Source organism: Bufo bufo, chromosome 3 (genome assembly GCF_905171765.1).
Source record: "Bufo bufo chromosome 3, aBufBuf1.1, whole genome shotgun sequence".
Lineage (NCBI taxonomy): Eukaryota > Metazoa > Chordata > Amphibia > Anura > Bufonidae > Bufo > Bufo bufo.
In genome coordinates, this window is record NC_053391.1 from 620099510 (window position 1) to 620111560 (window position 12051).

Sequence of the window (12051 nt, forward strand, 5' to 3'; positions counted from 1 at the left end):
GACATATACAGCGGCGCCCAGGGATCTCCCTGCACTTACTATTATCCCTTGGCTCCGGTATCTTCATATGTTCGGCTCAACTGGGTGGAGCCTGCCGGCGTCTCCTTCTCCCAGGCTGTAGCGCTGGCCAATCGCAGCGCTCAGCTCATAGCCTGAGAGGTTTTTTTTTCTCTCAGGCTATGAGCTGAGCGCTGTGATTGGCCAGCACTGCAGCCTGGTTGAAGGAGACGCCGGCAGGCTCCACTGGGTGGAGCCGAACATATGAAGATAAGTGCAGGGAGATCCCTGGGCGCCGCTCTGCATGTCTGTATACTTAGTTTACATTTTTTATTCTAGTGAAAGGTCCTCTTTAAGTCTACAGAACTATTGTTCTGATGAGTGGGCAATTCCTAGATTCTCTGCTGGGCACCAGCGCAGTGTTACTCCAATTCATTTAACCTCCTTTGTGCTAATATATAATTAAACCAAGGTAATAATACTGAGACTTTCCAAAGACACCCCCCAACGCGTTTCAATGACTGTAAAGAGATCACTTAAGGCACCACAACATACTATAGGATATTCCTTTCATTGAAGTGCTGTGCTAAGTATTACACATGTATGTGGAGCGGATAATACAGTCCAACCCTGCAGACTGTATGAAAACCTTCATTGCTGTCCAGCGCAGCTGAAATCCTTAGGAAAAGATTAAGACTGGCATTACATTTACAAGCCGTGTAGGTGAGACTCTCTAAAAACCTTCATTGCATATAGCAGACGGTATTATTCCTGGATGAATACTAGAAAAGTGTAATTTCCTCAATTTCACACCAAAAATGATTTAAATGGGTATTTGCACAAAACTGTTTTCACAGTGCTATTCCCTGGTTTTGTAACATTTCTCTGGGCAGATGTACACAGCATTCCCCATAGGGCTCGCAATGCGATTCGACATGGCGTACAGCTATGCTGTCGGGTTTCAAAATCCTGTAGGCAATGAAACTATTTACGACAGAATCACTGTCTGTGTAAAGCAGAATACATCACTGCTGTTTTATATAAAAGTTACTTTTATTTATTATATATATATATATTTTTTTTGTTGTTGTTCTCTTTTTGCTTTTCTTTTTATCTTTACCTTGAAGGATAAACTTTGTGATTCTGATTCGATAGCATAGCGTTGACCTGATTAATATCTAGATACTTTTGTCAGGCTTTGTGTCTGCGAGGAGCTCTCCAGATTTTGCTGTGAGTGACAGTAAGAGAAAACACACCAGGCAGGCAAATGGAGCCAGCAAATCAGTGGCAAGTGATCAGTGAGCGATAGGGGAAATGCAAGGAAAAGGAGCTGGGAGCAGGGAGAAACTACTCAGAGAGTGGGAGAGAAGGGATAATCGAATGGGAAAGCAGGGAGATCAAAACAGCATGAAGGGATACCCTAAGGGATTTCACCACAGAGAGGCGGATACTTTACAGCTGGGAAAGATGCAGCCTCCATATAAGTCTATGTAGGCTAGCAGCAGTCCAGACAAGCGCAAGTGGTAATCTTCATTTCATGTGCATGCTTCTTAACTACAGCAAGGCACTGAGCCTGGAGATGACATGATGGCTTATTTTTTATTTTTTGGGATATACTCCTCTCTTGATTTTAGCTCTTCGCCTCTGAAAAGCTTCTAGAAATTGAGAACAACAGCACCAATTAATCTTATATCGTGAAGAAAAGATCGTACAACAGTATTGCAATGTTTTCTCATAAATCTGCCTACTGAAGTTTTACTTGGAAAAAAAAAACAGTCTGGAGAATCTTTGAACTTGGCTTTGTTGGATATTAGAAAATCGCAATCGCACCAAGTAAGTACTAAATAACTTACTGTACCTTTTTTATATTCCTTTTTTGTCAGAATTGAAAGACATCTAATGCTCCACAAGTAAATAGAGTGAAAACTGTCTTATATTTATGAATTCCTTCTCTGTGTTAGGTATTAGATGACCTTTTTTTAGTATTTTTATCAATTTTACTTAAGTACGTGGTTTATATAATGTACTACATGTTATGATGCCGGGCTGTTTTAGTCTATTGCATAGTGGTTTATGCCTGGCTGATGCTGACACCTGCAGGAAGGCTAAGAAACCAGATATTAGAGACAGGGAGAGTTTAGCAATATCATTTTTATTTGTAATGATGATATTTCTGGATCTCGATTCACTGATAAATTATTTTATACCTGATAGTTAAGGCATCTTTCCAGTTATCACAATGGAGTCTATTTCTCAACCCCATTAAACACTCACTGGGAGCTGAGATACAGGGAGCTGTTTGTCACCCAGGAGCTGGTGGTCACTAAAGACTTGTCTTTCCTTACTAACAAAATATCAGGTCTACATGGTTAAGTAATAGAAATTGTGTAAAGAAAATGAGCATGTGAAAACCCAAATAAACAACTCCCTATAACTGAGCTTCCTTGACCCTAGACATAGAGGGGCGAAGGAAGATGTGACATACTGGGTATTAACTGGAGTTTTATCTGAATTGCCAGGTTTTGAGTGCATTTGGCTGTAAAATACAAGCGGATGGTTGCATTTGAACGTATCTCCATATTTAATAGGCATCGCATAGTAAAATGGCATGTAGAGTTTTTTAATAGATTATTTTTATTGATTTTCGAACATAAGCAAAAGTTTTCAATGATACCCCAGGCAGTATTTTAACCCTTCATGACATCTGCATGTATGGCAGATACTAAGGCCCCTTTCACACGGGCGAGTATTCCACGCGGATGCGATGCGTGAGTTGAACGCATTGCACCCGCACTGAATCCCGACCCATTCATTTCTATGGGGCTGTTCACATGAGCGGTGATTTTCACGCATCACTTGTGCGTTGCGTGAAAATCGCAGCATGCTCTATTTTGTGCGTTTTTCACGTAACGCAGGCCCCATAGAAATTAATGGGGTTGCGTGAAAATCGCAAGCATCCGCAAGCAAGTGCGGATGCGGTGCAATTTTCACGCACGGTTGCTAGGACACGATCGGGATGGAGACCCGATCATTATTATTTTCCCTTATAACATGGTTATAAGGGAAAATAATAGCATTCTGAATACAGAATGCATAGTACAATAGCACTGGAGGGGTTAAAAAATAAATAAATAATAATTTAACTCACCTTAATCCACTTGATCGCGGAGCCGGCATCTCTTCTGACTTCTTTCTTTGCTGTGTGCAGCAACAGGACCTGTGGTGACGTCACTCTGGTCATCACATGATCTTTTACCATGGTGATGGATCATGTGATGGACCATGTGATGACTGGAGTGACGTCACCACAGGTCCTGTTGTTGCACACAGCAAAGAAAGAAGTCAGAAGAGATACCGGCTCCGCGATCAAGTGGATTAAGGTGAGTTAAATAAAAATAAATAAATTTAACCCCTCCAGCGCTATTTTACTATGCATTTTAGGTACCAAACATGCGTGATTTTTCTCACGCGAGTGCAAAACGCATTACAATGTTTTGCACTCGCACGGAAAAATCGTGCATGTTCCGCACCTTTTCCCGCAACGCCCGTCTGAAAGAGGCTTTAAAGATGGCACCCGCTTTGGAGCAGAGCATGTGCCATAGCTGCTGACTGCCTGCTGTTTCACACAGCAGACGCCTGGGGCTAATGCCTGCAATCAGAGATAACGCCAATCGCAAACATTTAATTATTCAGATACAATGGTCAAATGTGAGTGTGAGTGTTGGAAAAAACAGTAGTGCTGTGGTTCTGGGGCTGAAATGGTTCCTCCATCACGGGAGCTGTTCGTTGGTCGTGAAAGGCCATATGCTTCGGGAGGATCCAATGATGATCGCAGTTTTTTTTCTAATGTAGGCCTGTAGGTGGCAGCACTACATTGGAATATACTGAATTTTCTATCTAATAATGCAATAAATTCCATTATTGATGGGAGTCTGATGATTGCATGTTGAGGTTCCATTGGGGGCCTAAAAAAAGGAACAAAATAAAGGAAAAAAGTAAAAAAATGTATACAAATTTAAATCACTCCCCTTTCCATAGAATAAAACAAAAAATTTATGAAAAAATTGAACAAAAAGTGATCTAAAACTCGCAAACACTCGAACATGGTATCACTGAAAACTACAAACTACATGCAAAAAATTTGCCCCACAGAGCTCTGTAGACTTAAAAGCTATGTACACCTTTGGGGTTAATTTTTTTTTATGTGCTGCCTGACAGAAGAGAGTGAAAATTCAGATCCTGCTACTAGATAAACTCAAGGCTGCACTAAGACAGTGGTTCACAATTTTTAATAAAGGCCAAATGATAAAAATTATATTTTTTTTGTAGCTCAAAATGAGTACAATGCAATAATTTTAAAAAAAATTGCATCCTATTACATAGCTTTTAAACATAAAAAAAAATATGGGGATCAGAATATGGCGATTAAAAGAAAAATATATTTGGTTTTAATTTTTTTAAAAGTACTAAAACATAAGCAAAACTGTACATATATGGTACTGCTGTAATCCTACTGACCCAGAGAATAAATGGCATAGGTCAGTTAAACAAAACGTAAAAACAAAACCCATAATACTGTTCCAGAATTGCATTTTTTCCCAATTCCACAATATCCAACAAACTCATTCACTACATCCAGGAGCGCTTCAGAGACCCCCCCCCCCCCCCCCCCCCCCCCCCCGGATAAACCAACATATCATGCACATATAGAGATAAGTTCTCTGTAATTCTCTCCCAGATTACTAATTATAGTGGACAATGGCTACATGACCAGGGTGAAAAGCAGGGATGACAGTGGGCACCCCTGTCTAGTCCATCGTCGAAGAGGAAAAGGCTCAGAGAGATATCCCTTGACTGTGACCCAGGCCGTAGGAGCATGGTATAACTTACCAAGCCAAGTCAAAAAGCAAGTGGAATCCCATCTGCCACTATATCCCCCACATAAACTCGCATTCCACGGAGTAAAATGCTGTCTCATTATCTAAGGAGGTAAAAATATCTTTCTCAGCATTGTGATGCTTAACTTGTAAATTTGTGTATAACCTTCTTAGGTTAATACCTGTGTTTTTCCCAGGCATAAAATCACTGTGCCTAAACCTCCTTGCCAAGACTTTGGCTAACACCTTGGGGCGGGTTCACATTAGCGTTAGAAATTTGGTTATAGTGTTCCGTTATAACAGAGTTATAACAGAATATAATGAAATTTTAGGACAGAATGAAAAATGGAACTCTTTAAGAGGCTTTCCGTTTTGCTCCGTCCTAATGCATTTCTATGGGGACAAATAAAAGTTCAGTTTTGTTCTGTTATACATGTCGGAAAAAAAGACCTGTCAACAAGATTTTGTTCCGTCATGTATAACAGAACAAAATGGAACCGTTATTTGTGCCCATAGAAATGTATTAGGACGGAGTAAAACGAAATTCCTCTTAAAGGGTTCCGTTTTGCATTCCATTCTAAAATTCTGCTATAACTCTGTTATAACAGAACAGTATAACGGAATTTCTAATGCTAATGCGAACACTCCTTTAGCATCCAGATTAATAAAACATGTCATGTAGAGTTGCAGATAACTCTTATTAAATATGACATATCAAGACCACATATGATATCAATATAGTATTTTATTGTCTATGAATGTTGTCATGTCCCAATATGAACACATTAGAAATTAGACAATATTTATAAACTTTCTTCTCCAAAATGGAACTCAGTGTGATCCACTGCAAATCTAAAACCTGGAGAATCTATTTTTCCATCTCTAGTAAAGGTGGTTTTGAAGTGAATGTGTTGCCAAGCTAGGAAGAGTATTCAAGAGTGGAAAAGTCTCTCCTTATGCCTAATGCAGGAGTTTCAGAACACGAGGAAGGTCTAACCCTATCTCAGACCTGAGGGCATCCTAAGCTGATTATGGACATTTCCCTTATCAGGTGTAATTGCACATGCAGAACAGTTCCCCTCACCCTCCTTTAGTTTAAGACTTGATTGGCCAAGAAACATCCTAAGTGGCAACCATAACTGTATGATGCCACCTAAACTAAAAGGCTGTGGATTAGCATATAGTTCAAGCCTTCCGGCCCTGCCCTAAAAAATAGGGGCTTACAGCAGGTACCACCATGTGGAGCACATTACCATGAGCATCTAATCAAAGGAGTCTAGTGAAAGAGCATGTTATTTTTTCAGTCTTGTGACTTCGAGGTCTTTTAGGTTTTGTCTTAATATGATGGTTACCTGCAGTATTCTACAACATGTCATTAGACAGGTCGTGTGGGTGACAATATGGAATTATGTCTGTATAAATGTTTCTTCTGTGTGATGTGTTATTGGCCATTATTACCACTTTACATCAATAGTGTCTAATCCAGAACACTAAACCATGTCTTAATTAAATCAAAACTGCTGGATTATGCTTTCCATGTGAGGAAATGGCATTTTGTTCTTCCTTTCGTTTTGCAATCCTATTAAGCTAATGGGATCTCACAAGCATTCGTTTTACTTTGCTGTGTTAAATGAAGCTCACATTATTAGGAAGACCTATGGATACTAAAAATGTTAAAGGACATCTATCACCAGGAGAGACCCCCTATAAGCTGCTCTTAAAGGTCCAGTAAAAATACAACTGCTAAACTGCACCTCAGGGTGTAGATTGAGGGACTGAATGGTAACATGCTTTTGATCTTGGACTCTCTCTGCCAATCAGACGTCCCTAGAAGACTTGTGTGGGGGAAGTATCTTGTTCAATAGGCCTAAAATGAGAATTGCCCCTAACAATTCTATGGGGAATTACTTCAGACTTGTCTGCATTTTAAAAGGGGGCAGTAGTAAACTGGGAGGTGGTAATAGCTATTCGCATATAGTGGGTGCTACCATAAAGAACAGACTTCTACTTGCAACATAGGTAATTTTCTTCATCACGAAAAATCGGCAATGTAATATTCACGTAATGCACGCCAAATACAGGCGTGGGTCACTATAGCTACATTTTTCAAGCTGCTGGAAGTTTCCTGAGACTGGAGAAAATGGTTGGCATGGCAGAACATTACAATAGCTTTATATGCAGATAGAGTGCTCCAATATATTTGCGTTTGCGAATTCGGCACTAATGATGCGAATATTTTGGCTCAATACGTGCAACTTCACATTTTAACAGGTCTGACTACTTATTAGTGATTGGTGCACTAAGTATTGTTGTGAACTTGTGACATGATGAAAAGGTTACTGATGAAAAAAATCTAGAATATTCGAAATTAAAAATATATATCACTATATTCTAAATATTAGCGAATTTGCGAAGTGTCAATATTCGCGATTAATATTCACTATTCAAATATTTGCGCCCAACACTACTGATTTACAGTATATGACATTTGAATTCAACATAAAAGATAATAAAATGAAATTTATATAAAAACAGCATTCATTCAACCACTTTCCCAGGAAAGGGGACATATGCCTGGGGTGCTGGGTAACAAGGGGCGCTAGCAAGTCTTGGGTGAAGAACAGCCTGGCTAGGAGTCTACAGGTCATTTGTTTTAACCCCTTAGTGACCAAGCCTGTTTGGGCCTTTATGACCAAGCGTTTTTCTTCCTTTTTTTATGGTCTCGTTCCAAGAGCTATAACTTTTTTATTTTTTCATCTATATAGCTTTATGAGGGCTTGTTTTTTACGGGACAAGTTGTAGTTTTTAATGGCGCCATTTTGGGGTACACATAACTTTCTGATTAACTTTTATTAACTCTTTCTGGGAGGGAGATGGGGAAAAATAGCAATACTGCCACTGCGTTTTTACATTATACATTTTTTGGCGTTCATTTTTCGGTACAAATAACATAATATCTTTATTCTCTGGGTCAGTACGATTACAGTGATACTAAATACTTATAATTTTGTTTACATTTTACAACTTTTTTTGCAATAAAACACCTTTTATTAACCCAAAAAATTATTTTGCATTGCCACTTCACAAGACCCATAACTTTTTTTTATTTTTTTATATGGAATTGTGTGAGGGCTTGATTTTTGAAAGACAACTTGTATTTTTCATGGGTATGATTTTGGAGTAAATGCCGCTTTTTGATCGCTTGTTATTACGTTTTTTTTCGGTGGAAACTAAGAATAAATTCGAAATTCTGTCTTTTTTTATTTTTTATTTTTTACGGCGTTAACCATAGGGGATAATTTATGTAATATTTATGTAGTCCCGGTCGTTATGGACGCGGCAATACCAAACATATGGGGGATATTTTCTTTTTGCAATTTTTTTCATTGAAAAGCGTATTTTCAATGGAAAAAAAGGCATATTTTTTTATTTTATGGAATTTTTTTTATTTAATAAATGTGTATTTTTTTTCTATTTTTTTTACTACTTAATAGTCCCACAAGGGGACTATAATATACAGTATTTTGATTGCTTTTAAAATGTAATGCATTATCTCTATAATGCATTGCATTTCAATAGCAATGCTATTCGAACATTGACCAGCAGGCTGCGCCAGAGAGGCACAGCCTGCTGGAAGTAACTGAAGACAGGCTCGGGCCCTCATCGGAAGCAAGGTAAGCTTCCCAGCACATCAGCACCCCGCGATCGCATTTTCGGGGTGCTGATGGGAGCCTCTGTCACCACTTTACATGCAGCGGGCGCCATTGCGCCCGGCATGTAAAGGGTTAAACAGCCCGTATCGGCACTCCTGCCGTTCCGGGCTGTTAGAGCAGGGACCCGGCTCTCATGTGAGAGCCAGGTCCACGCTCCCCGCTGCACGGGGGAGCCGCGCGGCGCTTAAACTGGGCCGCCGTAAAAACGCGGCGGCCCAGCCTAAGGCCCCTTAGTGACCGCCGTAAAAACACGTATGGGTGGTCACTAAGGGGTTAAACAACAGGCCTGGACATGAGGATGATACAGAGCTGAGATTACTTGGCACAACTCATGGCTGTATCATTGTGTTTTACATACTGTATAGTAAAATTGTGGCAATACTACTAAAACATAGCCTAGGGTATTCATACCAAAGAGGCAGACCAGCCGACTGCTATGGAGCCTGTGGAAGTAATCAATGTACGGATAAGTCAGAGCTAAAATTGCCATTGCTGTTTTTTCTTACTTTTTTTATGATAATTCAGTCAGTTAATGGATTCTGATGAATTGAGTTAGTTTTCCTTAGGTTTCTACAAGAATAGTTTCTCCAAATACATCACTGCAAAATTATGTGAGGTAGCGTGATGTGTAGTGACTCGGTGTTTCACACATCTTGTGTGTAGCCAAGAGCCAGTGTCAACCTTTTAGCTGGCCACTCGATAAATAACACTCAAAGGCGACAATAATCCTCCTTCATATACATCTCCTGATGGTTCTCCTTTAAAGAATTTTTTTTTTTTTTATCGTTGGAGAAGTAATGGTTTAGGATTTAGAATGGCTTAATAGAGTTAATAGAGTTCGAGACAATGGGTTATATTGTGTGTGTGTATGTGCGTCATGTAGTAAATATATGAGATTCTTTTTGTCATCCATCACTCGACTCGACAGTAAGAGGGGTTTCAGTTGGTGATCACATCTGATCTCATGACATTGTCACCAAGAGGGAATATTTAATTACTTTTTTTGTCATGGTATTTAGCATATAATGGATTTTAGTTTTTAAATGAATAAGGCAGAAATTGTGCAACAGGATGGGGGGGTACTTGCATACAAGATGTTACACCATTGCGCAATTTGTCTGACCTATTTGGAGACCCATAACTATTTTAGTATCACTACATCAAATGTTAGGTGGGTTGGAAAATAATGTGATTATAACCACTACAGATGAGTGAAGTTTTGAAAAATTTGTTTTGGCAGCTTCGCCGAAGTTCCACAAGAAATTCAATGCGTTACAAATTAAACTTGTCACGAATCACTATAAATCAGGTATACCCAGGCCACTCTGCCTTAGGGTATGGTCCCACTGAGTGGCCATGCTGCAGTGAAGAACCACGTGGACAATTAGCCCACAGCTGCCTTTTATTTAATAATTAAAGACCTTTTTTATTGTTAATGGCTACATGGCACCTTTAAACAGGGGCTGCACCTACTTCTCAAACCCCAGCGTTCTCCAGCCCTACAAGTGGTAGCCCTTCTGCCATCTGCTTTTCCTCCTTTTTTACATCATCTAATATCGATGAGTCATCAGGGACATCCAGCTCCTTCTCTCTCTGCATCTTGTTGACATTTTTAGGAACATGGAGACTTTGAAGGATGATTTGGAAAAAGTAAAGCCAGCAAAATATAAGAATGGTCATCATTAAGACTTGGCCCCCCCTAAGGGGTGCAGACTGGATGGTATTGATTGGCACACTGGCAGTGTAATTACAAAGTCTTCTATTTTATTGGTATTGAATTACAAATTCTAATTTATGGCTGATGTAGGGATAAGTAACTTTAGGAATGAATAAATAAAACTGATGCAGAATAAGTCTCCCTGCACTCTCCTTCTCCAATATTCTTCTATTAATCGTTTTCAGCAACACTGTCCGTAGAGCATAAGCGCTTTCCACGTCTTTCCCTATGCTCAGCTAACAAGACAATGACGGAGACCATTCGGCGCGAGGGTTTTATAGAGCTGTGACATCACAGGGGATGGCTATCTGCGGATTGGCTGGCTGCATGGCATTATGAGTGATCTTGCTTTCCCGGACTTGTCTCCTCTACGCCTAATTTCACTTTGTAACACATGCAGCTGCCATTTTAGGAAAACGTTTAATTGCACCTCATTTTGTTATTTATTGAAAAAGGACTTGCAATTTTCATACCCTTTAATAATCAGTTTATCAAACCTGTAATTTGCCATTGTTAAACCTCATAATAAAATGTCTAGTGCACGATAATAGAGTGGAAAATGAAAGACCTATGCCTTGTCATTCGCAAGTGAGAATGTGAGTAGCAGTAGTAGTGCAAACAGCAGTAGTGGCATAGTCGGTACCAGATTTTTATGGATTGGATGGCCAACTTATCCTTTCAGACACAGCAGGGTGATGATAATACCTCTGAGTCCACCACTGTGTCTTTGAGCCATGGTCAGTAGTGTTGAGCGCGAATATTCGAATATCAATTTTTTTTTGAGAATATCGGCACTTCGCTAATTCGCGAATATTTCGAATATAGTGCTGTAAATTCGATATTTTGAATATTCTTTTTTTTTTTTTTTTTTATTGTTATATTTTTTTCTTTCCCACTTCCCAAAAATAGTTCTTACCTGTCCTTAGGATTCCTGGCTTCCTGGCTGCTCCAGTCAGTGCCCGTTGCCGCTTCTCACGACTTCCGTGCTCATGGAGCGTCCCCATCACCATGGGAACGTCTCCATACTAGAATGTACTGTCGGATTTGAGAATTACGTTGAAATCGCAATTCGATTAATTTAAGTTATAATAATCTAATTTCAATTTCAATTTATCACTGCTATATTCCATATTCGTTAATTCTAGCCTAATATGGAATATAGCACTGCTAATTTGAAATCGAAATTCGATTATATAACTTGAATTAATCGCATTGCTATTTCAACTTGGACCTGGTTTACTATGGTTGGCTTGGTAGAATTAGCGAATATGACGAATATGACGAATGTATTCGTCATATTCCTCAAAACGAAGATAACGAAGTATTCGCCATCTTCGTTTTAGCTCCATATTATCAACTTCGCTAATTCTAGCAATCAAATAAGAAAGTTGACTATAGAGACAGGTAAGTTTAATTCGCTATGCGATTATATTACTGCTTTTTAAAAAAAAATTGAATAGTTAAATACTTGACTATTATAATGATTCTATTTATAAAAAAAAGAAAAAAAGAAAAGTAATATAATCGCATAGCGAATTAAACACAGCTGTCTCTATAGTCAACCTTCCTATTTGATTGCTAGAATTAGCGAAGTTGACGAATATGGAGCTAAAACGAAGATGGCGAATACTTCGTTATCTTCGTTTTGAGGAATATGACGAATACTTGATAATTATTATAATTATTCTATTTATAAAAAAAAAAGCAAAGTAATATAATCGCATAGCGAATTAAACTTAGCTGTCTC

The 12051-nt window shown here is 39.0% G+C and overlaps 1 protein-coding gene across 1 annotated transcript in view; it reads left to right on the forward strand.

Moving 5' to 3' along the window:
- The first annotated feature begins 1779 nt into the window (after nucleotides 1-1779).
- The window catches only part of TRPC4 (transient receptor potential cation channel subfamily C member 4), a 467661-nt gene continuing 457389 nt past the window's right edge, over nucleotides 1780-12051 (forward strand). Inside the window, exon 1 of the mRNA XM_040422436.1 lies at nucleotides 1780-1830. The gene's annotated coding sequence lies outside the window, so the exon portion shown is untranslated. The remainder of the gene's footprint in view (nucleotides 1831-12051) is intronic.